This window comes from Halichoerus grypus, chromosome 4 (assembly GCF_964656455.1).
Source record: "Halichoerus grypus chromosome 4, mHalGry1.hap1.1, whole genome shotgun sequence".
NCBI lineage: Eukaryota > Metazoa > Chordata > Mammalia > Carnivora > Phocidae > Halichoerus > Halichoerus grypus.
Genome location: NC_135715.1, coordinates 186,345,246 through 186,369,570, shown reverse-complemented (window position 1 = coordinate 186,369,570; position 24,325 = coordinate 186,345,246). Strand labels below are relative to the sequence as shown.

Genomic DNA, 24,325 nt, shown 5'->3' with positions numbered 1-24,325 from the left:
CTTCAAGGATGTACGTGAGGATGACTTACTGCTCCTTCTCCTATCTCGCCAAAGTGGGGGTTTGCCAAAGAATAAGCCATCTGACTTGTTGTGACAAAGGGGAGAGGACCCAAGAATAAGTTTTACCAAAAAAAACTTTGGGCCATACAGTTAGCCATAATACAACTGTACTTGGAAATGTACCTAATCAGGTTGTTTCCATGGAATAATTGTATATTTCACCCAAGCTCACAGAATCAGTATGCCCTCTCTCCCCTTATCTTCACATGCTACCCCTACGCATATCTCCCTCTTAATCTGTGAAGTGTGGGGACATTCTCGTTTTGCTTTAGAGCTTCCCAAATAACATGCCCTACCCAGGCACCAATCCAGCCACATAAATACATGCGGTTTGGGCAGTCTGTCCACAGTTCTTCACACCTCCTGCATTCCCTCCCCAGTCACTGGCCTGGGGCTTGGGGTGCTTGGCAGGAGGCACCTGCCCTCCCCCACGCAGGCTCTCTAGCTGGTGCCCTCTGCTGCCTCTGGACTCGTCCCAAGTTCTCCCTCCATGTCCTCAGTACCAGCAGTAGCACCGCTTCCATGCCCCGGTCTCCTCCGGGGGCATCAGCACTCATGATGGGAAGAGTCCTGGTACCCGCCACAATTAGACTGGTTTGGTTTGTACAAACTTCTTTCCTTGGGTCGCTCCTCTGCTTAAAGTGTCCCCAAAGCCCTCAGAGGCTGCCAAGCTGGCTCTGGTGCTGGCTTGCAAAGCTCTTGGGGCCTTCCCTCCTCTATCCCCTTACTCCTAATAACCCTCAGCAGCCCACTCTGACCCCTCACGGCGATCAGCTCACCCCTGCAATAGCTCGATCCTAGGACAGTGTCCATTCTAAGATGCCCCATCAATTCAACAATAGCTTTTTAGGGAAACAAAAACCCCGACCACATTAAATATATACATTGATTTTAATGTATTTCAGGATTTGAGAAATGTCAAAATGTTAAAAAGAGAGACAGACAGACTCTTAAATGGTAAATGAATATACAGATAACCAAACTGTGGTACATCTATACAAGGGAATACTAATTAGCAACAAAAAGGAACTAATTGCTCCTACATGTTAACAACTTGAAATCTCAAAGTTTCTACGCTAAGTTAAAAACACCATTCTCATGAGCTTATGTAATGTATAATTCCATTTCTATGGCAGTCTCAAAAAGACAAAATTCTATGACAGCAGATCAGTGGTTGCCAGGGGCTGAGGGTGCTTGTGGGAGAACAGAGCTTTCCTGTATCTTGACTCTCATGGTGGTTACATGAATCTATACATGTCTTAAAATTCATATAACAGTACAAGGTCAACTTCACTGTTCATTAATTTAAAAATTAAAATTTTAAAAAAGATTTTATTTGACAGAGAGAGAGAATATGCAAGCAGGGAGAGGGACAGAGAGGCAGAGGGGTACAGGGGGAGGGAGAGGGAAAGGGAGAGAATCCCAAGCCGACTCTACACTGAGTATGGAGCCTGACATGGGGCTTGATCTCATAACCCCAAGATCATGACCTGAGCCAAAACCGGGAGTTGGACACTTAACCAACTGAGCCACTCAGGTGCTGCTAAAAATAAACAATTTTAAATATGATTTTTGAATCAAGGGAAGTAAAAGATATGCATTCATTGTTAATAGAGTTGATGAATAGGTGCTGCAATTACTAAAATTTCCCTCTATGCTTTTCCATATTATTCAAAATTTTCACTATAACTTTTACTTTCATAAGTGGAAAAAAATCAGCACTGCAGATAATCTCCCCCAAACAAAAAATAATTGTCCATCACTGTCAACGTCTAGTGCGTTGGGGTCCCTGGGTAAGGGTCGCGAAATCACCGGGACACAGGGGATGCAGAGCAAAGGCAGCACTTGCAACTGCATACTGCCGTTTATTTCTTGACATCTTTTATGCTCTTTACAATCAAAATATATTGTTACTGATTAACAATGTAAGCATTAAGATATCCCGATACTTCTTTACGCAAGAGAGGACAAAATCAAATTCGGTTGCACCGGAATAATTACATATCTTAAGTAAATCTCATTCTCTGATCAGTTCTTATGCAAAGGTACCTTATGACCCATTCCCCGAAACTACATAAAATCAAACCCTATGCAGGAATGCTGAGATCAGACAACACCCCGCATATACATTTGAAGCAGGATGTTATCTGATCATCACATCCCCGCACACGAAGCCACTCTCCTCGGTGGGCGTCACAAGGAACAATGTGCCCAAGATTACTCAAAACATCATGAGCCATTTCTCAGCTGACCGGATGCCTGAGGCATAGGCACACAACAAGGCAAGGGAGACTTTTCCCCCTCTCAGGCCTGGGCGTTCCCGACCTTACCCTGCGTGCGCCACAGCACACAAACAATTCCGGCCACAGAGGGCTCACATGCCTATGTTGGCCTCAATAAAAACAGATCATATATTATCATTTACTCAATCTAATGCACGTTCCATTTTGTCACAAGTATTGTTTACATTGAATTTCTTGAATCTTCCGCAGGGAGATATTCTCTCGAGAGCAGAAAAACAGTTCATAGAGGGAGAGACGGCTCCTCTTCCCTTGAATGAACATATATGGTTTAAGCCCGCTGCGGATGCAGAATGGCAGCCAGGAGTGTTGCTTTATAGAGGGAAAGGTTATGCTTATGTTTCCACAGAAGATGGACAAACCTGTTCCTGGCTCCCGGCAAGGTGGATCCGGTCACGAACTAATTCGGACGGCTGTCAGGCGACGCATGAAGGCCCCGAGAGTGCATGAATCGTTGTTACAAGCTGATGAATCTCTCCTGCAAGCTATGGCTCACTTACATTTGGATAGGCGTCATCATTGGCGGCCTCCGCCTCTTGCTTTACCCACTTGGGGGCATATTAAAAAGCTTGCTGGGGAGGGACAGAAAATCTTGAAGCAAACAAGGAAGCCTTGTACACCTGAGCATTTGTTCTTGGCCATGTGCGCTTTGCTTACTATGTCATCCCCTCCTATTGAGGCGACTAATGTAAGTTATTGGGCTTATATACCTAACCCACCTATGATGGAACCTGCACCTTGGGGAAGTGCAAATATTCCCATTTATACCTCCCCGATGATACTTTCGCCTCCTTGGAAGAATCTGACTTATCTTAATCAGGATGACGGTACCTTTTTTAATTTCCTGCATAGAGGGGATGGTCCATATATTTGCTTGGGTCCCTCGCCATGTGTAAATATGAATTGGCAGAATTGGATTTTACCTGGACCAATGGTTAATTCCTCTCGCACTCAATTACAGAGGCTTGAAGCATGGTCTCTTAATATGACCTGGGGAAATGTCACCTTTGATGAATTTCCCTCGTTCCCTGCTTGTCCTGATTTTACTTATATTGGAATGGCCTATAAGCCATTTAAATGGCAGGAATGTGTTGGTAGGTTTGCAAAATATTATAAGGATCTGCTTATGTGGGGACCATATGGTCAATTTTTACAAAATTGTTCAGAGTGGGATGTCTTGCGCTGTAATTTATCCTTGTCTTATAGGATGCCCCCACGGAACCGATGGAATGAATCTGTAGTAAATCATCGATTGATGGCTTGGGGAGATGGCGGCATCGCAGACCTTCGCATATCACATCAAAAATTTCCAGATCATATTCAAACACACTTATGGAAAGTTGCAGCTGCGCTTAAGACTGTCAGACTTTATAATGGAACCTTTTCCGGCACAGCAAAGACTGCGTCGGCTTATAATTTCACCATTTTTAAAGAAATTAATGTAACCGCATGTGTACCTTTACCATATCTAATTTTGATAGGAAATTTTAGTTTTAATGATGGAATTAGCTGTATTAAATGTCGATTGTATTCTTGTATTAATAGTTCTATAGAATTTAAACCAGGATATTCTCTTATGATTTTGCAACAACGCTCTCATATTTGGCTTCCGGTAAATTTAGAACGTCTATGGGCTCAAAATCCAGTGGATGCTCTGGTATTGGAATTTTTCAGGAAAGTTTTAAAACGAACTAAACGATTGATTGGTATTGTTGTAGCGGTCATTCTAAGTTTAATTACGGTAACCACATTAGCCACTGTTTCTGGAATTGCGTTACATACATCTTTGCAAACTAAACATTTTGTAGAAAATTGGCACCGTGATTCACGGGATCTTTGGCTTTCCCAAACTATGATTGATACTCGTTTGCAAACGCAGATAGATGTTCTTAGACAAACTGTTAGTTGGTTAGGGAAGAAGGTTTTAACAATTGAAAGACAAATTTGGTTGCGTTGTGATTGGAATTCCACATCCTTTTGTATTACTAATTTAAGATATAATGAATCTCAACATGATTGGAGTATTATCCAGAAATATTTAGAGGGCAATTCATCGGTGACAGATATGATTAATAATTTGCATACTAATATTCAGGAGATATTTGGAAAACCCTTTGAGAATGAGGATGCTGCTACATTGGCTCAGTCGTTTTTGAAGCAATTTGAAGGACTAGACCCGAAGGGAATTATTCAGAGCTTAGGGCATACCGCTGGAGGAATCGGAATTTCATTAATTTTTGTTATATGCTGTTTTCTGTGCATGTATGTATGTTTTGTTCGACCTTCCCGGAAGTCTATTGCCACCCTTTGGTGGGCGTTTCTTTCTAAACAAAAGAAAAAAGAAGGAATTGAGGCCAACATAGGCATGTGAGCCCTCTGTGGCCGGAATTGTTTGTGTGCTGTGGCGCACGCAGGGTAAGGTCGGGAACGCCCAGGCCTGAGAGGGGGAAAAGTCTCCCTCGCCTTGTTGTGTGCCTATGCCTCAGGCATCCGGTCAGCTGAGAAATGGCTCATGATGTTTTGAGTAATCTTGGGCACATTGTTCCTTGTGACGCCCACCGAGGAGAGTGGCTTCGTGTGCGGGGATGTGATGATCAGATAACATCCTGCTTCAAATGTATATGCGGGGTGTTGTCTGATCATCACATCCCCGCACACGAAGCCACTCTCCTCGGTGGGCGTCACAAGGAACAATGTGCCCAAGATTACTCAAAACATCATGAGCCATTTCTCAGCTGACCGGATGCCTGAGGCATAGGCACACAACAAGGCGAGGGAGACTTTTCCCCCTCTCAGGCCTGGGCGTTCCCGACCTTACCCTGCGTGCGCCACAGCACACAAACAATTCCGGCCACAGAGGGCTCACATGCCTATGTTGGCCTCACATCACATACATAATATTGCTTATAAAGACGTTTGGCAACTTTGTAGACTCGTACTGCAGAATACAGTGAATGGCTTTAAAATGATGAGTCATGTAAAACTATAAACTCACTGGTGTACGAAGAGAAGAGGGCGAGGAAAGTTGGGCGCGACTCAGGTGGAAGACACAAGAACATTTAGAGTGCAGTCCTAGGAAGAGTGGCTTCTCAGGCCATCCAGTCTTCTCACTAAACAATGGAAGAAGAGGTGCTGACAGTGGGGGGAACATAAATGTGGAGGTCTCGGGATATAAAGAAATAATTTCTGTTCCACCATCTAAAAGAAGACGTAAATATGGCACAGTGCCAGATGAAAAGAGAAACACCACATGTTCCCTGGAAAGTAAGCTCCCCGAAGGCTGTGTTGCAGTGTTATGATGAACAGAGGCTGCAACTCCCAAGTGTTTGCTGAATGAATGCACACACGCTGACAGCAAGAGACAGGGAAGTGAAATTAATCCTGACACCAAAGTAATGGGCTCTGAATTGGTGAGGACCTTGAACTTGATTCACAAGGCAAGGAAGGAACTGACTGCTTGTTTCTTTTTGTAGCCTCCATAAAAGCTGGCAAAATGCTTTATATATTCACTGAGTGCTCAATAAATACTTGTTGAACTGAAAATAAAATGTCAGACTTGGAGGCGGGAATGTTTTGATCCTCCTTCCTCAGTGACATCATAAGAAGCTGAAAGAATGTCCCTTTAGTCAAAAATCAAAAAGAATACTGTTAGCTTGGTAGGGGCCACAGTTGACTGGTTTACTTAGATTGCTGAAAAGGAAGTTATGTTTTCTTAACATTAAATGTCTCTGGGTGCTTTGGCTTTTATTTCAATGAATGAATGACGCCCACTAAAGCATTACAGTGTCCAATTAGTGCAGACATACATGACAGACTAAAACTTCAGGGCTTCAGTTTTAAGTTGTAAATTTCTTTAAGAGGACCCACTGTTTCTGAGAAAAATCTTAGACTAGTCTGAACACTCAACCCAACTCTCTACTTTTTTTTTTTTTTTTAATCTGCTCTGAAACCAGAAACATAAAAGTCTAAATTAAAACAACTCTGAGGAACAGTAATCAGGAAGGCTTGCTGGAAAGATATACCATCCAAACATTATCCTTGATCATGGGACAGCAAACTATAGCCACAGACCAAAAAGGGCCTGCCACCTATTTTTGAATGACCTGTGGGATAAGAATGGCTTTTGCATTTCTAAATGGTTGGGAAAAAACCAAAAGAAGAATATTATTTCATGACATGGGAAAATTATATGAAATCCAAATCTCAGTGTCCATAAATGAACATAGCCATGCTTTCTGGCTACAATGGCAGAGCTGAGTAGTCATGACACAGACTGTCTACTTGATATTATCTGTCTGGCCCTTAACAGAAAGTTTGCTGACCCCGTTTTAGATCAATGATCCCCAGTGCACCAAGTTTTTTTTTTTTTTTTTTTAAAGGTCTGATGATTAAATCAGTTTGGGAAATGCTGGGCCATAAGGGACTTCTAAGAGCCTTCAATGAGCTGTTGCTTTGCAATTCTTGCCATACCTATTTGATCTGGGCTTTTTTTTTTTTTTTTTTTTGTGGCAGAGCATCTCCCAGATGCAACAGGTTCCTCAGGAGACTACCCTTTGAGAAGTGATGAACTGGACCCTGCACAGGCCTCCAGTGGAGTTCTTATCCCAGATGGAGTCTTGCCACGAAGCCTACCTCAAGGATCATGGCAAGAAGTCAACAGAATGGCTATGCTGTCCACTGCAGGGAAGCTGATGAGGGCTCTGTTCCAACCACTCACTCGGGGCCCCTTTGATGAGTGCTTCTGGGGGGACGTTTATAAAGGGCAAGGACCCACTCCTCCCCTCTTGAGTTAATGGTTTGTTTGTATCTTTTACGCTTCCCTCTTTGCTTTGGCTCCTAGGAACTCAGTAAACTATTGAGACTTGCCTCAAAAGGATCTTATTTGTCATTTGAACTCTGTGAACTCACCTTTATCCTGGCTGTGACTAATTATCCCACTTATTTTTCCTTTTCCCTTATATCCTAATTTTAAAAAATTAACTGCATTATATGTATACCTGCTAGGTACCTTAAATACTTTTTTTTTTAAAGCAGGGTGTAAGTATGTACATGCATAGATTAAGGGGTTACAACATTTCAGAATCACATCGAAGGGGATGCTGGAAGAAAAGAAGACCTTCAGTATGGGCTACTAAACGAACTAACTTCTAGACAGAGTAAAGCTTGGAGAACTCCCAACAAGTATCTGTACTGTAGCAGTGCCCTCCAAACTCGCTCGCTCACTATGGAAAATTGGGAGAAGCAAGGGAACAGTGAGGGACCCTGACAAACCCCAGGCCTCAGCGCTGAGAGCCAGTGATTTAATCTGTTGTCATCACCACAATTATGAACCGGCCACGATGTGGTGCATGAGGGCTCCTTCTGGGCGTGGGCCACAGCGGCCGGGAGCTGCCGGCCTCAGCTCTCGGGAGCCCAGCCCCACGGGGGTGGGGCTCTGTGCAGCTGTTACACTCTGTTAACATGCTGGGGATTTTACTGGCTCCTTTTCTGGAAGGCTCTGGTCTCACAACCTGCAGGGAGCAGCCTGGCCTGCCAGCTTTTAGAACCTGTGAGACCAAATATTTAAAGAGTTCCGCAACAATGGTTAGAAAGAAGCTAACCCTGACCCACAGGAAATCAAGTGCCAGGTGGGGGAGGGAAAGAATGAGACTCCAGTTCATGAGGCTGCAGAATTCCAATTCAGTGCAACGTTATGTAACCAAAATTTCTGAAGGCACGTGACTGAAGGGCTTAGTAGAACTTTTTAAAGTGACAGAAAACTTCTAAGATTGTCCTCCTCAAAGCCACTGGAAAAGAAGACAGGAAAGTAACTCAAAGCTTTCTCTAATCCCTTGAGACCTTGCCAAGAATCGCAGGGAATAAAACCATAGAAAGAATTTCTGTTCCTCTGTCCCTCTTCCTCTGACCCTGCGTCCTCTCCTTCCTCAAGGCACCAGCACCTCCGCCTCCCTGCAGCTGGAGGCAGCTGGGTAGTCTCCATGGCAACACTGCCTCCCCACTTTGTCAGTACAGTCACCTCCCTGGAGTTTGGTCACGGCCCCTGCCCCTCACCGAAACTGCTCTCCCTGTGGGGCGCCTGGGGGGCTCAGTCGGTTACACTTCCGACTCCTGATCTTAGCCCAGGTCTTCATCTCTGGGTCCAGAGGTCAAGCCGTGCGCTGGGCTCCATGCTGGGCGTGGAGCCTACTTAAAAAAAGAGAAAAAAGAAATTGCTCTCCCTAAGGTCACAGGTGCTGCCAGATTAATCTGGTCAAAAACCTTTATCCACTCCTTACTGAGTAAAATAGAAGTGCAGCTTAGAATTCAAAGCCTTTCATGATACGGCCCCAACCTGGATTTTTCCAGCTAGTCTGCTCAGTCCCAACGTGTACCTTTTGTGCCAAACTTTCCTCTGTACCCTCTGGTCTCTGAAACATTGTGCTGTTCCTGACATGTGGACGTTCACTCAGCCAATCTCCAATGTCTAAGACCGACCTAGCTTTTAAAAGACTGGCTACATGAAGCCATCTTTTTTCCAGGAACCTTCTGTGGTTCCACTGAGTGGAGAACGCTTCTCGTCCACTGTCCCGCCCATGCCTGCACCCTGCCCCTCTCCGGTGGTGCTGGTCATTTTCACCAGCATGCTGGCGGGGATTTAAGGATATGTGTTCTCACTGTGACAGGGCTGGGTGCTCCTCAAGGTCTGGCTCTGTGTCTCCTCCAGCACGTGGAAGGCACACACGGAAGGAACAGCTGATGGATAAGTGAATGAGCAAACGACCAAAGGGCTCTCATTAGCACTTTTCCATTCAACTTTGCCGCTGCGTCTTGGGAAATACATTTAGGATTAGAACTCATGACCTCCTGGCGTGCAAGCCTGTGGTCACACCACAGTGTTATTGTTTCCAAGGGCATCCTTTTCTGTCTTCATCCCATCTTCTTTTCTCATAAAACAGTGTTTTACAAACTGTGATTGAGGGACCATCTCCAGACTAACAAAATTTATAGAGGCGCTCCTCTCCTCTGTCCATGACTCTCAGTTTGTCTCCTTGATAGCAAGCAATTCTGCTGCGAAGGATCTAGGTCAGTGATGGTGAATGGGTGAAAAGGAACAGAAACAATTTAAGAACTAACCTTAAGAGGTTAAAGAATACAATTTTCACACAAACACTTTCTTTGATGAGATGGTATTGGAGTTTATACAGAAACCAGAAAATGGGGGCGCCTGGGTGGCTCAGTTGGTTAAGCATCTGCCTTCGGCTCAGGTCATGATCCCGGGGTCCTGGGATCGAGCCCCGTATCAGGCTACCTGTTCAGCGGGAAGCCTGCTTCTCCCTCTCCCGCTCCCCCTGCTTGTGTTTCCTCTCTCGCTGTGTCTCTTTCTGTCAAATAAATAAATACAATCTTAAAAAAAAAAAAAAAAAAAAAGAAACCAGAAAATGTTAGGTAAACTACAGCAGGAAAATCAACTAAATAGCTGGGGCGCTCATCCACGGGCTACCATGTAGAGAGCCCAGCCAGATGGGTGCTGGACAGTCCAGTCGAGTCAGATGCTGAATTCGTCTGAGCTTCCATTTCTATTTGACTTTTCTCAGGCAAAGGGAGCTGGGAGCATTGTCCAAACTGAGGGCCGCCCCCCGTGGTGTAGCAGAGCTGGACCTTTTATTTTTTTCTGATGGCAGCTGTGGAAATGTTAATACTCTTTCACTCAGCCCTCCTGCCACAACAGATGCTACAAGGTCTGACACAAATCCCAGATTTTTCAGAACAGAAAAAGACTAAGGTCTATTTAAAGCAGAAGGAGACCTTGGTCCATCTGTCCCTCTCTCCCCCACGAGTGATGAAGTGACACATCGGAGGCCACAGAGTGAGCTGAAGAAACAGAGCACTGGCCTGGGCAGGCTCTTTTTTTACATGACCCTGGGTTTGTAATATAGGGCCCACAGAAGTTCAACCTCAAGCATCAGCAAAATTCTAGACCAAGTGAACGTAGTTGTTGGGTTACTTTCTAAAGGACACAGATAGGATGAGACTGAATTAGAACCAACTGAAATGGTCTTCCCTGTTACATTCACTCACTCACTGAACCTCCCATCAATCTTTGCCACTTTTTGTACTTCAACAAACAACACTCGGGAGTGGAGGCAGTGGGACAAGGCTGGCCAGAACTGTGGGAGCCAGGGCCTACGGCATCGGCCAGGAAAGCCATGGTTTCAACTCAAAGAATGTGCTACAATTAACTTTCTTCCCCTCAATTTTCATTTTGAAAAACGTTAAACTTTTAGGAAAGTTGGAAGAACATTGTAGAACATTTAGGATGAACATCCATATACTTCTCATCAAGATTCATCAAATGTCAACACTTTGCCCATATTCGCTTTATCTCTCTCCTCTCTCTAACCCTCCCCTTTCATATATCTAGATCTTTTTTTTTTTTTTTTTTACATCTGAACTGTTTAAACTTACGTTGCAGAGATGATACTTCACCCCTCCATACTTTAGCATGCATTTTCTAAGAATAAGGCCATTCTTCTACAGAACCACAGTACTGTTACCATAGACAAGGAGACTAACAATTCCCTACATCCGACTTACAGATCATATTTAAATGTCTTCAACTGTCCCTCAGAAGTTTCTTTAGCTCTTTGTTTTCCTCCTGATCTAGGATCTAATCAAGGTTTACACATAGTATTTGGTAGTTATGTCTCTTTAGTCTGTTTAATGTAAAACAATCCATCCTTTTTTCTTTTAAACATAACATTGCTTTTTGAAGAGTCCAGGCCAGATGCCTTGTAGTATGTTTTATGTTCTGGATTTATCAGCTTGTTTCCTCATGGAAGGTAGAAGAAAGGAAGGGACAGAAGGAAATCAAATGTGGCAAAATTAATCTTCTCTGAATTTCCCAAATGGAAAGTTAGGTTTTAAGTCTCGAGTAGATTCAGAGTGAACATTCTAGGTTGAATACTTCACAGGTGATAGTGTGTACTCACATTGCATTCCTTCAGAAGGCACAAACTGTCAGGCTATGGGATTTGATTACCTGGTTAAGATGCTAATAGCCAGTTTTTCTATCTTAAGGTTACCTTTTACTCTCTGTATTTAACGAATAATCTGTGGAATAAGACTTTTAGATAATGTGAATATCTTGTTCTCAAAGAAACCTTCAAGCAATGATTTTAGCATCCACTGGTGATTTTTGCCTGAATTGATATAACTCTGCAAGTTATAAAATGGTGCTTTTCAGATCCTATAATAAATACATTTACTAGTGGGCTCTCTTCTGTCAAGAGCTTTTCCTGTTTGTTTTAAATTGTTTGTTTTAAAATGTTTGTTTTATTTTGAATATCATTACAGATTCACTAATTTTTTTTTTTTTTTTTAAAGAGGGAGAGAGCTGGGCGGGGGGTGGGGAGAGCAAAAGGAGAGGGAGAGAGAGAATCTTAAGCAGGCTCCATGCCCAGCACGGGGCCCGACGCCTGGCTCGATCTCACAACCCTGAGATCATGATCTGAACCAAAACGAAGAGTCGCACGCTTAACCAAATGAGCCACCCAGGCGCCCCCAGATTCACTGATTTTTTTTTTTAATTCAATGTATTATAATCTATTAAAATTACTGTTCTTTCTGATACTCAAATTGTACCAAATTAGGCTGTGGGAGCTCTTTCAAGTGATCTCCTGTGTCCTTGTGGTGTGTCTTCCTTAATAAATCTTTGAGCACTTCTATGCCTTTTGGCATAGGAAATGTTTCAGGCTCACCTTATACATTACCTGCCCCAGACTAATAATCACCCACTTCCCTAAGGAGCCCTGATTCCCTCTGGCAGGGAATGAATGATATTTAAAAACCAATATAGGGCACTAGATTGCTGTGCTCATTATTACTGGGGTATCATGGCTTCTAGTCCCTTTTAGTGAGCAGAATTAGAAAATACTGAGTTAAATCATTGAAACTGTTGATATTTGACTACTTGTGGTCTAAAAATTGGCAATTTCATGTAGTTCAACCTAAAATACTGCTTAAAAATCATGAGTTCATACTGACACTCCGAATGACCAACTGATACGTTATATTACAGAGTTCTTCTCATCTTCTCCTATTCCATATTTGTATCTTCATTCTCCCAGTGAGAACCTTGGCACTCAATGGCCTCAATATTCTGAACAGTTTCAGAATTATAATCCCAATACCACTAGCAACAAAGAACCTATTAAGATTTCTTTGGAGTTTTATCCTTAGAATATGGTCACTAAGAGTATACAGTTAGAGTGCTCAAAAGTACAGTGCTGAAATTATTTGAATTAATTCTTTTTTCTGTATGTGGTGATGCTATGCATTTGATAAACATTGGGACCACCTGTTTTTGTTTTATGTCAGTTTTAGAGATTTTGCTTTTACCTCCTTTTAGATTTGATTTCATTTTATCGTTGAACATTTAAAACATTTAAAAATGGTTCAAAGTTCAAGTGTACTCACAGAAGTCTTACTCTCAGCTCTACCTTCCTGCCTTGTTCCTGCCTATCCCCTAGAGATAACTATTTTCTTTTTTTTTTTTTAAAGATTTTATTTATTTATTTGATAGAGAGAGACACAGCGAGAGAGGGAACACAAGCAGGGGGGAGTGGGAGAGGGAGAAGCAGACTCCCTGCCGAGTGGGGAGCCCGACGCGGGGCTCGATCCCAGAACCCTGGGATCATAACCGGAGCCGAAGGCAGATGCTTAAGGACTGAGCCACCCAGGTGCCCCGAGATTAACTAGTTTCATCATATTCTGGTTTATCCTGTGTTTCAGCTTTTCTTTTTGATATTCTTTTTTCTTTTTTTAATTGAAGATTTTTATTTATATATTTGAGAGAGAGCATGAGAGAGGGCACAAGCAGGGGGGAGGGGCAGAGGGAGAGGGAGAAGCCGACTCCCATCCAAGGACCCCAGGATCATGACCTGAGCAGAAGGCAGATGCTTAACCAACTGAGCCACCCAGGTGCCCCTGATATTCTTTTTTCTTTTCTTCTTTCTTATACAAACAGTCAAATACTACAAACTCTTTTGCAACTTGCTTTTTTCACTTAACAATAAATCTTGGAAATTATTTCATATCAGTTCAGAGACTAGAATCATAGAATCATCACAATTGGAAGTTCTTTAGAAGCCACCCCAGTCCATATTTTATCCCCCAAATGATTCCAGACTGAAGTCAATCAGACAGATCAACTCACATCTTGAATACTGGGAATAGGGGCGGGTAGTAAAGTTCATTGCCTCCTTAGGCCAGCCATTCAATTTACAGAGCTCTATCAGAAAGTAACTTCGTATGCTGAATTGACAACTGATTCTGAAAAACTTCATAATTTAGCTATTTACAGCCCCAAAGAATTAAAGCTGGCTCCCTCTTTCATCACGTAGCCCTTCAAACGTGACTTTTCTCAAGAAAAAGGCCCACATCTTTCTTGTTCCAAATGATTTATAATTGTGTATAACTGTAGTTTTTTTCATAATAATTTTCACTTATTTTGTGTCAAGAACAAATCTAAGTTGTAAGAACCAGTGGAACATCAATATAAAAAAGGTATCAGCGGTCAAGAGAAAGAAGGCCAAAATTCCTTCACTCAATATTTACTGGGCATCTACTGTTCTAGGTGTTTGAGACGCATTTGAGAACAAAGATGCCTACCCACTGATATTCTAGTGGTGGAGGAGACAGAGCATAAACAGTATTGTAATTAAGTGCTGTGGAGTTAAGAAAAAAAAAAGAAAGAAAAATTAGAACAGAGCTTGTGGCGGTGGGGGCGGGGGGGGGGCAGGTTGTAAGTGCTGATTACAATTAGGATAGCCAGGGTAGTCACAAATGAGATGATGACATTTAAAGATGACCTGAAGAGTAAGGGAAGCAAGGCGTGGGTTACACCAGGGAAGAAAGACTAGGACAAAAGGAAGAGCTTGTGCAAGGGCCCAGAATTCATCAAATTAGTTTACCTGAAGGCAATGAACAATTGGGCACAACTCAACCGAGAGAGTTTGTAGGTAGAGCAAAGATGGCTTGGCCTCTGCGTTCTTTTACTTTCTGTCCAAGAAGTCTTAAATCTAGGCCTGCAGGGGTTCAGAATGCAGCTCTGCATGCCTAAGGGAGCAACGAGAGCAGCAGAGTCCACTGGGCCCAGAAAGTCTCTATATCCAAAGCTCTCTCTCTGAACAGCTCTCTTTCTTCTTTTACCTTTGCGAGTACAGTTTCCTATAATTGAGATTTAAAATATCAGAGTGGGGTTAAAACAGGGAATACTGATTGATACATATTAAGTTTCAAAATTAGACAAAATGAAGTAGCAATAAACTTCCAGGAAATGCTCCCACATAGGAATCAAATATCGAAGGCCCTAAATATAGAGTGTTAAAAATTTAAGCATAAAAGTTCTATGCAATGTACAAAATCTTCAGAGTGTATAAACATATTAGAGCTCTTCAATATATGGGAAATCTGGCTCTCACTGAAAACACTTTTATTCTCTACCTCCTAGAAATCACCTCTTAAGAGAACAGAATTATAATAATGGTGGGTATTATTTTTGCTCTCCTTTTGTGCATGGGGAAACTGAGGCTCAGAGAGATTAACTTATATAAGGTCATGGAGCTGCAGAGCTTTGATTTAATGGGACAGGAATTCAAAAGAGACAGTGTTAAAAGAAGTGAAGTAGACTGAGAAGTTTCATTTCAATGGAAATTGACATCTTTTCTAGTTACCCTTAGTTCCATACCTTAAGATTTAAACTCCCCAGAAGTATTTTGGCTGAAGTAATAAATACCCCAAATTTCTTTCAGGAAAAGTTTCTCTATGTTGACTAAGTTGACAATGACTTCATTTTTAGGTACCAAATCCAAATCTGACTATTTTTCACCCTTAACCTGAAAATTCACATATGGAGTTCTGATATCAAGTTTATTCAAAGTAGATTATCCTTGGGGTGTCTGCCTTGGCTCAGGAGCTCAGGTTGTGATCCTGGGGTCCTGGGATTGAGCCCCCAGGCGGGCTCCCTGCTCAGTGAGGAGTCTGCCTCTTCCTCTCCCTCTGTCCCTCCCCCTGCTGTGCTCTTTCTCTCTCAAATAAAAAAATCTTAAAAAAAAAAAAAAAAAGTAGATTATCCTTAGTATGTTAGAAAAAGCCATGTCCCAAGTACTTTCTTTTGGAAAGGGCATACAAAAATAGGAAGAAATAGCCAAAGAAAGAATATGCATAGATATATTTTTACTCAAATAGACTACACTTTTAAATTTGCTTTACAATTTCCAGAAGAGACATAATATGTAAAAATAAAACAGAAATTGTAACCAAATTTTCATATGACTTTATCAGAGACTTAAACACAATGGAGTAAAGGCCAGTGTTTAATGGATTTAAATTCTAGTGGACAGAATTAAGAATAGTCACAAAGTCAAGGAATTAACTATGTCTAGACATCTCTCCTAGATTTCTATTTGAGGAACAGTATTTTTTTTCTCATCCTTTGAATTCCCAAGCTAGGAATTCAGAACCTGCTGTTGAAAGGATCATCATCCTTAATTCTCAATCCATTTATCAGGCTAAAATGCAAATGTAAGTGGTGAATACATTTCAACAGCCCTGGAGCTCCAAAGAGCCTTCTCAGGGAACATGCTGAGCTAACTGGGGAAGGGTTAAGCCACCCCTATTTTTCAGATCTGAAAACAGTTGTTCTGATATGAGAAGAATCATTACAATGGTGCCAGCTCCCTTCTATAAAAGCGATACACATTTTTTGCACAACTGTATGATTGTTATGGCAACCATAAACATGGAACTATCATTCTTCAAATTACACACTACCCATACCAGATTACCTACGTAGGTCTGTTCTTCTACATTAGCCAGAATTTCTTTTCAAAAAATGCTATGTCTGTCCTATAGATGTTTAGGAGCAAGATAAAGTGGCCTCTTTCAAAGGGAGATTCCACAACAATGAATCTTTCAAAGGCCTAGCTCTTCAAGGATTCTAGGGCCTTCCCTGTCAAGTCTTTGAATCCAATGGTCCCTGGGAGGCCTCAAAATATTTTCCCTGGGAGGCAGGAGAGCTGCCTGGAAAATGTATTCCCCAAATGATTGTTTTTTTATTAAGAGGAAGATTAAAGCACCATGAATGGGCCTTAATAGACCTTGCACAGTTCGGTAAAATACTGAGAACATTTACTAGAGTCTCGGGTTAGTGAGGTGAGAGACTTATTTAAGAGATACATACGAGCATTTCTGAAAATACAACATGAATATATCAGACAAAAATGCCAAAATAAATTTCAGCTCTATTTTAGGATGATCAGGGATTCTCTTACTACTTTAGCTAACACCAGTAGAACTTTGTAACTTTTAACAGCAAAAAAGTGTGAATTCTTTCTTCTCATTAACGGGGGAAGTCAAGACTGGTCTTGTATGTCTTTTAAATATTCATTTTGGGCCAAAATTCTGTTTCATTGTTCACAGAGCTGATGCTACAGTTAAAAAAAAAAAAAAAAAAAAAAAAAGCAGGCTAGTAATAACTTCCTGGCTGATTTTAATATTAAATACTTAGATTCTGAAGCAAAAACCTGTTCATAATTACTGTGTGCTCCAGTTTCCAAATAAGACCCTGAAATTCATTTAGTTTTCCTTTCTCAAAAGTCGAACAAAATTAATTAAATTAAAATTTAAAAATTAAGAAACCCAAAAATCACACAGGGTTTTGAGGGGGGCAGGGCAAGTCAAGCTCTAAAGGCAGCACTTCCAGTTCCCGAAAGTGCTCCTTGCCAGCAGAATGGAATGAAGGGCACGGTGCTACTTCTCAATTCCCATCCCATCTACAGGACAGGAAGGCCCCCCCCCCCATCCAGTCTGTACCTCTTTCTTCACTTCCGGGGATCAGGTCTCCAGCACACTCCCTCCGTCTCAGCCCAATCCCCACCACCCAGTCCCTACCATGCCTGGGACTGGTCCTGAATTCATAATCCCAACCTCTTTTCCTACTGAAGCAGCTCTCCCTAACTGGACTCCAGTCTCCTCTCTCCTCTTCTGCCTTTCGGATTCTTTAGCATTTGGCTGCCAGGATGAAGTTCCTAATACTTAGCATTAGATTATGCTCCTTTCTCAAAAACCTTCACTGGCTTCCAGCCGTGCTGACACTACACTCCTCAACTTGGCATTCAATATCCTCCATGATCTGGCTTAAAACTACTTTTCCATTCTCACTTAAGATGACTTAACTTCATCAACATGGGGCCTTAGTAAACCAGTTCTGCTAAACACCCCTCATTCGTGATCTGTGTAGACTCGTCATCTCTTCTTCCAGACTATTCTCTTTGAAGGAAAGGACTGTTTCGATTACATATTTTTCAAATCCAACAGTATCTATTTCAGGGTCTTGCAAAGAGTAGCAATAGTAAATACTGACTGCATTGAATCTTCAATTGCGCCCCTTCAACTCCAACCCCTGAAAAGCTGGCTACAGCTGTTGAAGCACCATGAATGGTTTTCACCCACTTGTCCCTTTACCAGAAGCACCAACATACCTGTGAGACTAGAATACACTTCAGGTAATGCCTTGGGACCTCCACCCATGGCCTAGGCATATGGCCCTAGAGAATTTTCTAGGTTTAGAACCAAAGTCCTTTGGATAATGAATATGTTGATAGGCAAGGGTAGATGAGAAGAGGACAGTAAAATTGGGTAAGGAAGAACAGAATTTAAGAGCAGAAGGTAGTGTGAAATTTTAAACATCTTTTTGGTAAGGCCATGTGCCGTAATCCTCATCAGAAAGGAAGAAGAGGCACTATTTTATAAAGCATAAAGTAGGCTAGAGCCTGTGCTAAGTATTAAACATGTTATTACACCTGATCTCTGCCACAACCTCATGAGAAAGTTAGTACCTGTACATTCCTTTTAACTTGTAAAGGAAAGTAAGGCTCAGAGGAGTTAGGTAGTTCATCCAAAAATACATACCTAGTAGGTGTCAGAGTGAAATGATGTTTCAAGCCAAATTTGTCTCTAAAACCTATGTTCTTGTATTTCACCCCTGTGATATCAGGGACATTTAAAATTTTTAAACTCGGGGATAGAAGAATGAGGGACACCATGCATAAATGTGGGAGGGAACACAGCTGTGGTAGACTGTTATCTGTCCTGCTCTCCCTCTCCCAAACCAGCATGTAACCCAAACCAGGACAAACTGACCCCACCCTAGAATCTGGAATCGGGACAGAGAAAGGGAGAAGGAGAGAAGGAGGAAGGTGTGTGAGGAGAGAAGGGGGAGAGAGAAATCAGGCTCCTGGGTGACTGGTGACTGGGAGGTAGCAGCCATCCGCTGAGGAGCAGGAAGCAAAAGAGGCTAGTCTGAGGGAGGGGAAGCAGGAAGCGGATGTGTAGAAGCAGCAGAGGCGAAGATGAAGAGAGAAGCCTTTCTGGGTTTCCTGCCTTACTTCATTCAATCCCTGGTTCCCTGCCCTTGGATTCTGGGAGTCACCACAAGATCCTTAAAACAAATTCCCCTTTCTGCTTAAGCAAGCTCCAGTGGTTTCTGTTATTTGGGACCAAAAAAGTCTTAATTAACGCAACAGCTGTGGAAAGTTTCCTAGAATGGCTAACTTGTCACGGCTTTCTCTAATGCTTTCTCACTAACAAGCCATGACAGGCTGTTACAGTTGGTGCTTCCATACCACTCACTCCTGGGGGGCGCTGCGAACATCCACAGGTGTGGGGAGGCAGAGAGGGCATGGCAGAACATGGATATCAAGTTTCTATTTCAAAAACAAATCAGGGGCACCTGGGTGGCTCAATTGTTAAGCTTCTGCCTTCGGCTCAGGTCATGATCCCAGCGTGCTGGGATCGAGCCCCACACTGGGCTCCATCCCAGGGTCCTGGGATCGAGCCCCGCACTGGGCTCCATCCCAGGGTGCTGGGATCGAGCCCCGCACTGGGCTCCATCCCAGGGTGCTGGGATCGAGCCCCGCACTGGGCTCCATCCCAGGGTGCTGGGATCGAGCCCCGCACTGGGCTCCCTGCTCCGCGGGAGGCCTGCTTCTCCCTCTCCCACTCCCCCTGCTTGTGTTCCCTCTCTTGCTGTGTCTTTCTCTGTCAAATAAATAAATAAAATCTTAAACAAAAAACAAAAAACATATCAATTTAAATGTATAATGCTATCACATTTTTTGGCTGGTAGGGATTTGAAGAAGGCTCTGACTTCTTTTTTCTCAATATAGGGAAGGAAAAGGGTGCAGTGTTCTTGATTGATGTGGTGTTTTGGGTTGACTTTTTTGTTTAGTGTTTATCAAGAGTGTAGACCTATGAGGATGGTGGGTAAGAGCTTCCTAGACTGGGGACCTGAATTCAAGTCCCAGCTCAGCCCCTCTCAGCCATGTGACCTTGAGCGAGTGACTACACTTGCCTGAGCCCCAGTTTCTTCATCTGTAAAACAGGGATAATTACTTCAATAATTAAACAAGGTAATCTACAAAAGCACAAAATAATTAAATGATAATACATATTAAAAGGAATAAAAGAAACATTCAATAAGTTATGTGTATTGGTATATGTATACTTGCCACATTAAACAATAAAGCAAAATGAAAACTTCAAACTTTTACTTGTGTTCATTTTCCTTATCCTGGATATTTTGGGCTGAACATTAATGAAGATGATCTACTACTAGGAAAACTGATCTTTCTTTTGGTGTGTCCTCTGGTGTGTATCAAGCCCCATGACAGAGAAGACAGGGGAGGGACGCTCAGTGAGTGCCCGCCATGTGCCCGGCATGGTCTCAGGTCTGCCTGACCGTCGAGATTGTGCTAGTGATTTAATATTTTCAAAGTAACTCTATTTCAAAAAGAGACGATTAAATATGACTATAGAAAAGGGTAATTGAACACACATTTAAAGCATTATTATGCTTGTGGGAACACTCCTATCCTAGGAATTCTAATTCCATCTGTAAGACCACAGAAGTACTGTTTAAACAATCACAATGTGAAACTCTCGATTCTCCCATATACAAACGTTGGTGTAATTCCACTAAGTCACCTCTCGGGCACAAAGACTGTAGGGAAATTTGACCTTCGCACCCTGACAGTAAATACAATGTAGCAAGACCAATTTCTTCACACACATAACAGGACTTCCATGCACATCAGTGTCCTGTCAAAGTTACAAAGGGATGCCGTACACTTACTCACATCATGCTGCAACTGCTGAAAAGGGTTTTGGAATTCTTTAACCACTTTCTAAGCCAATTCATGAGCTTCACAAGAAAATCAGTTTCACTACTTTATAATTATACTTAATTTTTTTTTTGAAGTTGCGTTATCCAGCTTGATCACCCCCCTGATTTACTACTCTTGGCTCTAAACTGCCTTGGCTGTTTCCAAAAATCAAATCCACTCTCAAAAGATGAAGATCTGCCATTGTTGAAAATGTGCCTCAGGCTCTGAAGGCAATTTCCGAAGAGGAGTCCAAAAATGTGTATGTCCTCCCCTGGCTTCTGCCCCCACCGCCTGCCAGCAAGCTCAAATCCTCCTCCACCATCTTAAAGACGTCTTCGGGACCCTGCTTCGGTCAAGCTCCCTCTCACCTCTTCTATGCCACGAACTCCTTGAAACAGATGTTTATACTTCGTGTCCCCACTTTTTCACCTCCCTTCCTGTCCTCAGCCGGCCACAGTCTACTCGGGCTCATCACTCACTGCAACAACGTATAAGATTCGCAGGAGACAAAGAGAAGAACCTGATGGCTAAATGTGGTGATTTCTGTCCCAGCTTTGCCCTGGCCGACCGCACCGCAGCAGAGCACTGGGCAGCTCACCCTTGCTTGGAACTTGTCATCAACCCGGTCTTTGCCTTTTCTTTAACTCTTCGAATATCCTCCTGCACCTCCAACCCCACCTTTTCCTAAGAAGCTTCCATCCTTTAAACACCGGAGCTCTTCTCAGTCCATCACTGGTCCCCTTTCTTGTTCAGGCGCATGCTCCTAGCAGGCATATCCACTCCCTTGGGGGGCTCTATTACTTTTATGCGCTGAAATAGGTATCTGCAGCGCAGACCTCTTTCCCGAGTGCCAGCCCTCTTTTTCTTTCTGCCCCTTGGACATCGCTTTTTGGAATCCTAGGCACTTAATATCCAAATTTTACTCATCTTTCCCCATCCAAGCATTCTGTTCTTGCCCCCTATTTCACAGTGTCAGATTTTCCTGACTTTCACTTTGGCTTAAAGGATGGATACTGACACAGTTCAAAGGTCATACAGGCATATCCTCCTACTGAGAGGTCTTCCCGAGAATGTCAGAAGCCGTGTTAGTTGCTTCTTCTTCTTTTTCAGTAATAATAAGACAAACGCCTACGGAAATCCTATTCATCCTTCAAGGCCAAGTTAAAAGATTACCTGGCTTTAAAGCTTCTTCATGCAAAATTACTTACTTTTTCAGGTGTGTTCACCTGGTGCCTATTTTTTTTATTTGAACCTTTTATTTTGAGATAATTGTCGATGAACATACAGTGGTAAGAAATAACAGAGAGATGCTATTACCTTTTACCCAATTTCCAGCGGCAAAATCTTACAAAATTATAATACAATATCAAAACCAGGATTTTGATGTTGATACAATGCACTGATCTTCTTTAGATTTCCCATTCTCACTGTGCTCATTAAGTTCCACACAATTTCATTACCTGTGTAGGTTCATGTAAGCACCACCTCAAACAAGAGGCTGAACGCTACCATCTTCTTAAGGTGCCCTCAAGTTGTCTTTTAATAATAATCATCCTCAATTTCCCCCCTGCCCTGCCTCCCTCAATCGCTGCAACTACAAATCTATTCTCCGGTTCCAAAATGTGTCTTTTCTAAAATGTTACATAACATAATCATACAGATGTAACCTTTCAGGTTGGCTTTTTTTCACTCAGCATAATTTCCTGAAGACTCATGCAAGCTGTTGCATGTATCACTAGTTCATTCCTTTTTATTGCTGAGTACCAGTCCATGATATGGATGTACCCATGGTTTGTCTGACCATGTACCTGTGGAAGGATATCTGGGTTGTTTCCAGTTTGGGGCTGTTATGAATAAAGCTGCTATGAAAATGTGTGTGCAAGTTTTTGTGTGAACCATAAGTTTTTATTTCTCTGGGAAAAATGCCCAGGAATGCAATTACCAGGTTGCATGGTGGTTGTGTTTAGTTTTTTAAAGAAACTGTCAAAGTGTTTGCAGAGTAGCCGTGCCATTTTACATTTCCACCGGCAGCGTGAGAAGGATCTGCTTTCCCTGTGTCCTCACCAGCATTTGGTACTGCTTGAGCTTTTCACCAACTTTGCTTTTTCCTTTTATTTTAGTCATTCTGACAGGCGTGTGCTGGGATTTCACTGTGGACTTAACCTGCATTTTCTAATGGCTAATCATGTTAAACATCTTTTTATCTGTTTATTTGCCATCTGTATATCCTCTTCGAGAACATGTCATGTGTCCATTTTCTAACTGTACTGCTTTTACATTATTGAGCTTTAAGGGTTCTTTACGTATTACAGATACCAGTCCTTTGTGGGATATGTGGTTTGCAAATATTTTCTCCCAGGTGAGCTTGTCTTTTTATCCTCTTAACAGGGTCTTTCACGGACAAAAGGTTTTAAGGTGAATTTATCCATCTTTCCTTACATGGGCTGTGCTTTTTGAACTTTTACCTAGCCTATATCACGTAAGTATTTTATGTTCTTTTATTTTATTTATTTATTTATTTATTTATTTAATTTGAGAGAGAACAGAACTAGCGGTGGGGAGGGGCAGAGGGAAAGAGAGAGAAACAGACTCCCCACTGAGCAGGGAGACCCATGTGGGGCTCAATCCCAGGACCCTGGGATCATGACCTGAGCCAAAGGCAGATGCTTAACCAACGGAGCCACCCAGGTGCCCCTTTTATGCTCTTTTCTATATAAGTTTTACAGTTCTACATTTTATATTTAAGTTCATGATCCATTTTGAGTTAATTTTTGCACGGGCATGAGGTTTAGATCAAGGTTCATTTATTTGCCCATGTACCCCCAATTCCTCCAACACCATTTGTTGAAAAGGCTATTCTTCCTCCACTGAATTACTTTTGCTCCTTGTCAAATATTAATTTGGCATATTTGTGTGGCTCTAATTCTGGGTTTTCTATTGTTTCATTAATCTATGTGCCTATCCCTTCTAGTTTTTTGTAGATACTCTTTATCAAGTTGATATTCTTCTCTTTTCCTAGCCTGCTGAAGAGTTTTTAGTATATATGTGTGTTGGACTTTTTCCAGATGCCTCTTCTGTAATAAATGATAGGATATGATCTCTTATTTTTTATTCTGTTGATATGACAGATTACATGTATTGATTTTTCTAACAGTTTTATTGAGATATAATTCACATACTATAAAATCTACCCTTTTAAAATGTACAACTCAATCTCTGTGCAGTTGGCAGTACAAACGAGGTTTATCCAAAGTGTAATTACTGCTAGCTGAAAAATAAATAATTTTTTTGAATGTATGAATCAGAGGTTTTCAGTATCTGTAAAGAGTTGTGTAATCTTTTCCATGACCTAATTCTATCTTCATCACCCAAAACAGAAACTCCATACCCATTAAGAGTCATTCCATGTTCCCCCTTCCCTGTAGCCCCTAGCAAACACTAACTGACTTTCTTATCATATACTACATGGCCTTTTACGTCTGGCTTCTTTCATCTGGCATAACGTTTCCAAGGTTCATCCATGCTGTGGCATGTATCATTACTTTATTCCCTTTTATGGCTAAATAATATTCCACTGTATGGATATACCACATATTGTTTATCTGTATCAGTTGATGGACATTTGGATTGTTCCCATTTTTTGGCTATTATAAATAATGTAGCTATAAACTTTTGTGTACAAATTTTTGTGTGGATATGTTTTCAATTCTCTAGGAGTCAAATTACTGGGTCATATACTCTGCATTTAACGCTTTAAGAAAA

The 24,325-nt window shown here is 42.0% G+C and overlaps 1 protein-coding gene across 3 annotated transcripts in view; it reads right to left on the bottom strand.

Moving 5' to 3' along the window:
• Positions 1-24,325, bottom strand: part of DIS3L2 (DIS3 like 3'-5' exoribonuclease 2) — a 351,578-nt gene that overhangs the window by 136,234 nt on the left and 191,019 nt on the right. The gene's annotated exons all lie outside the window — the stretch shown is intronic.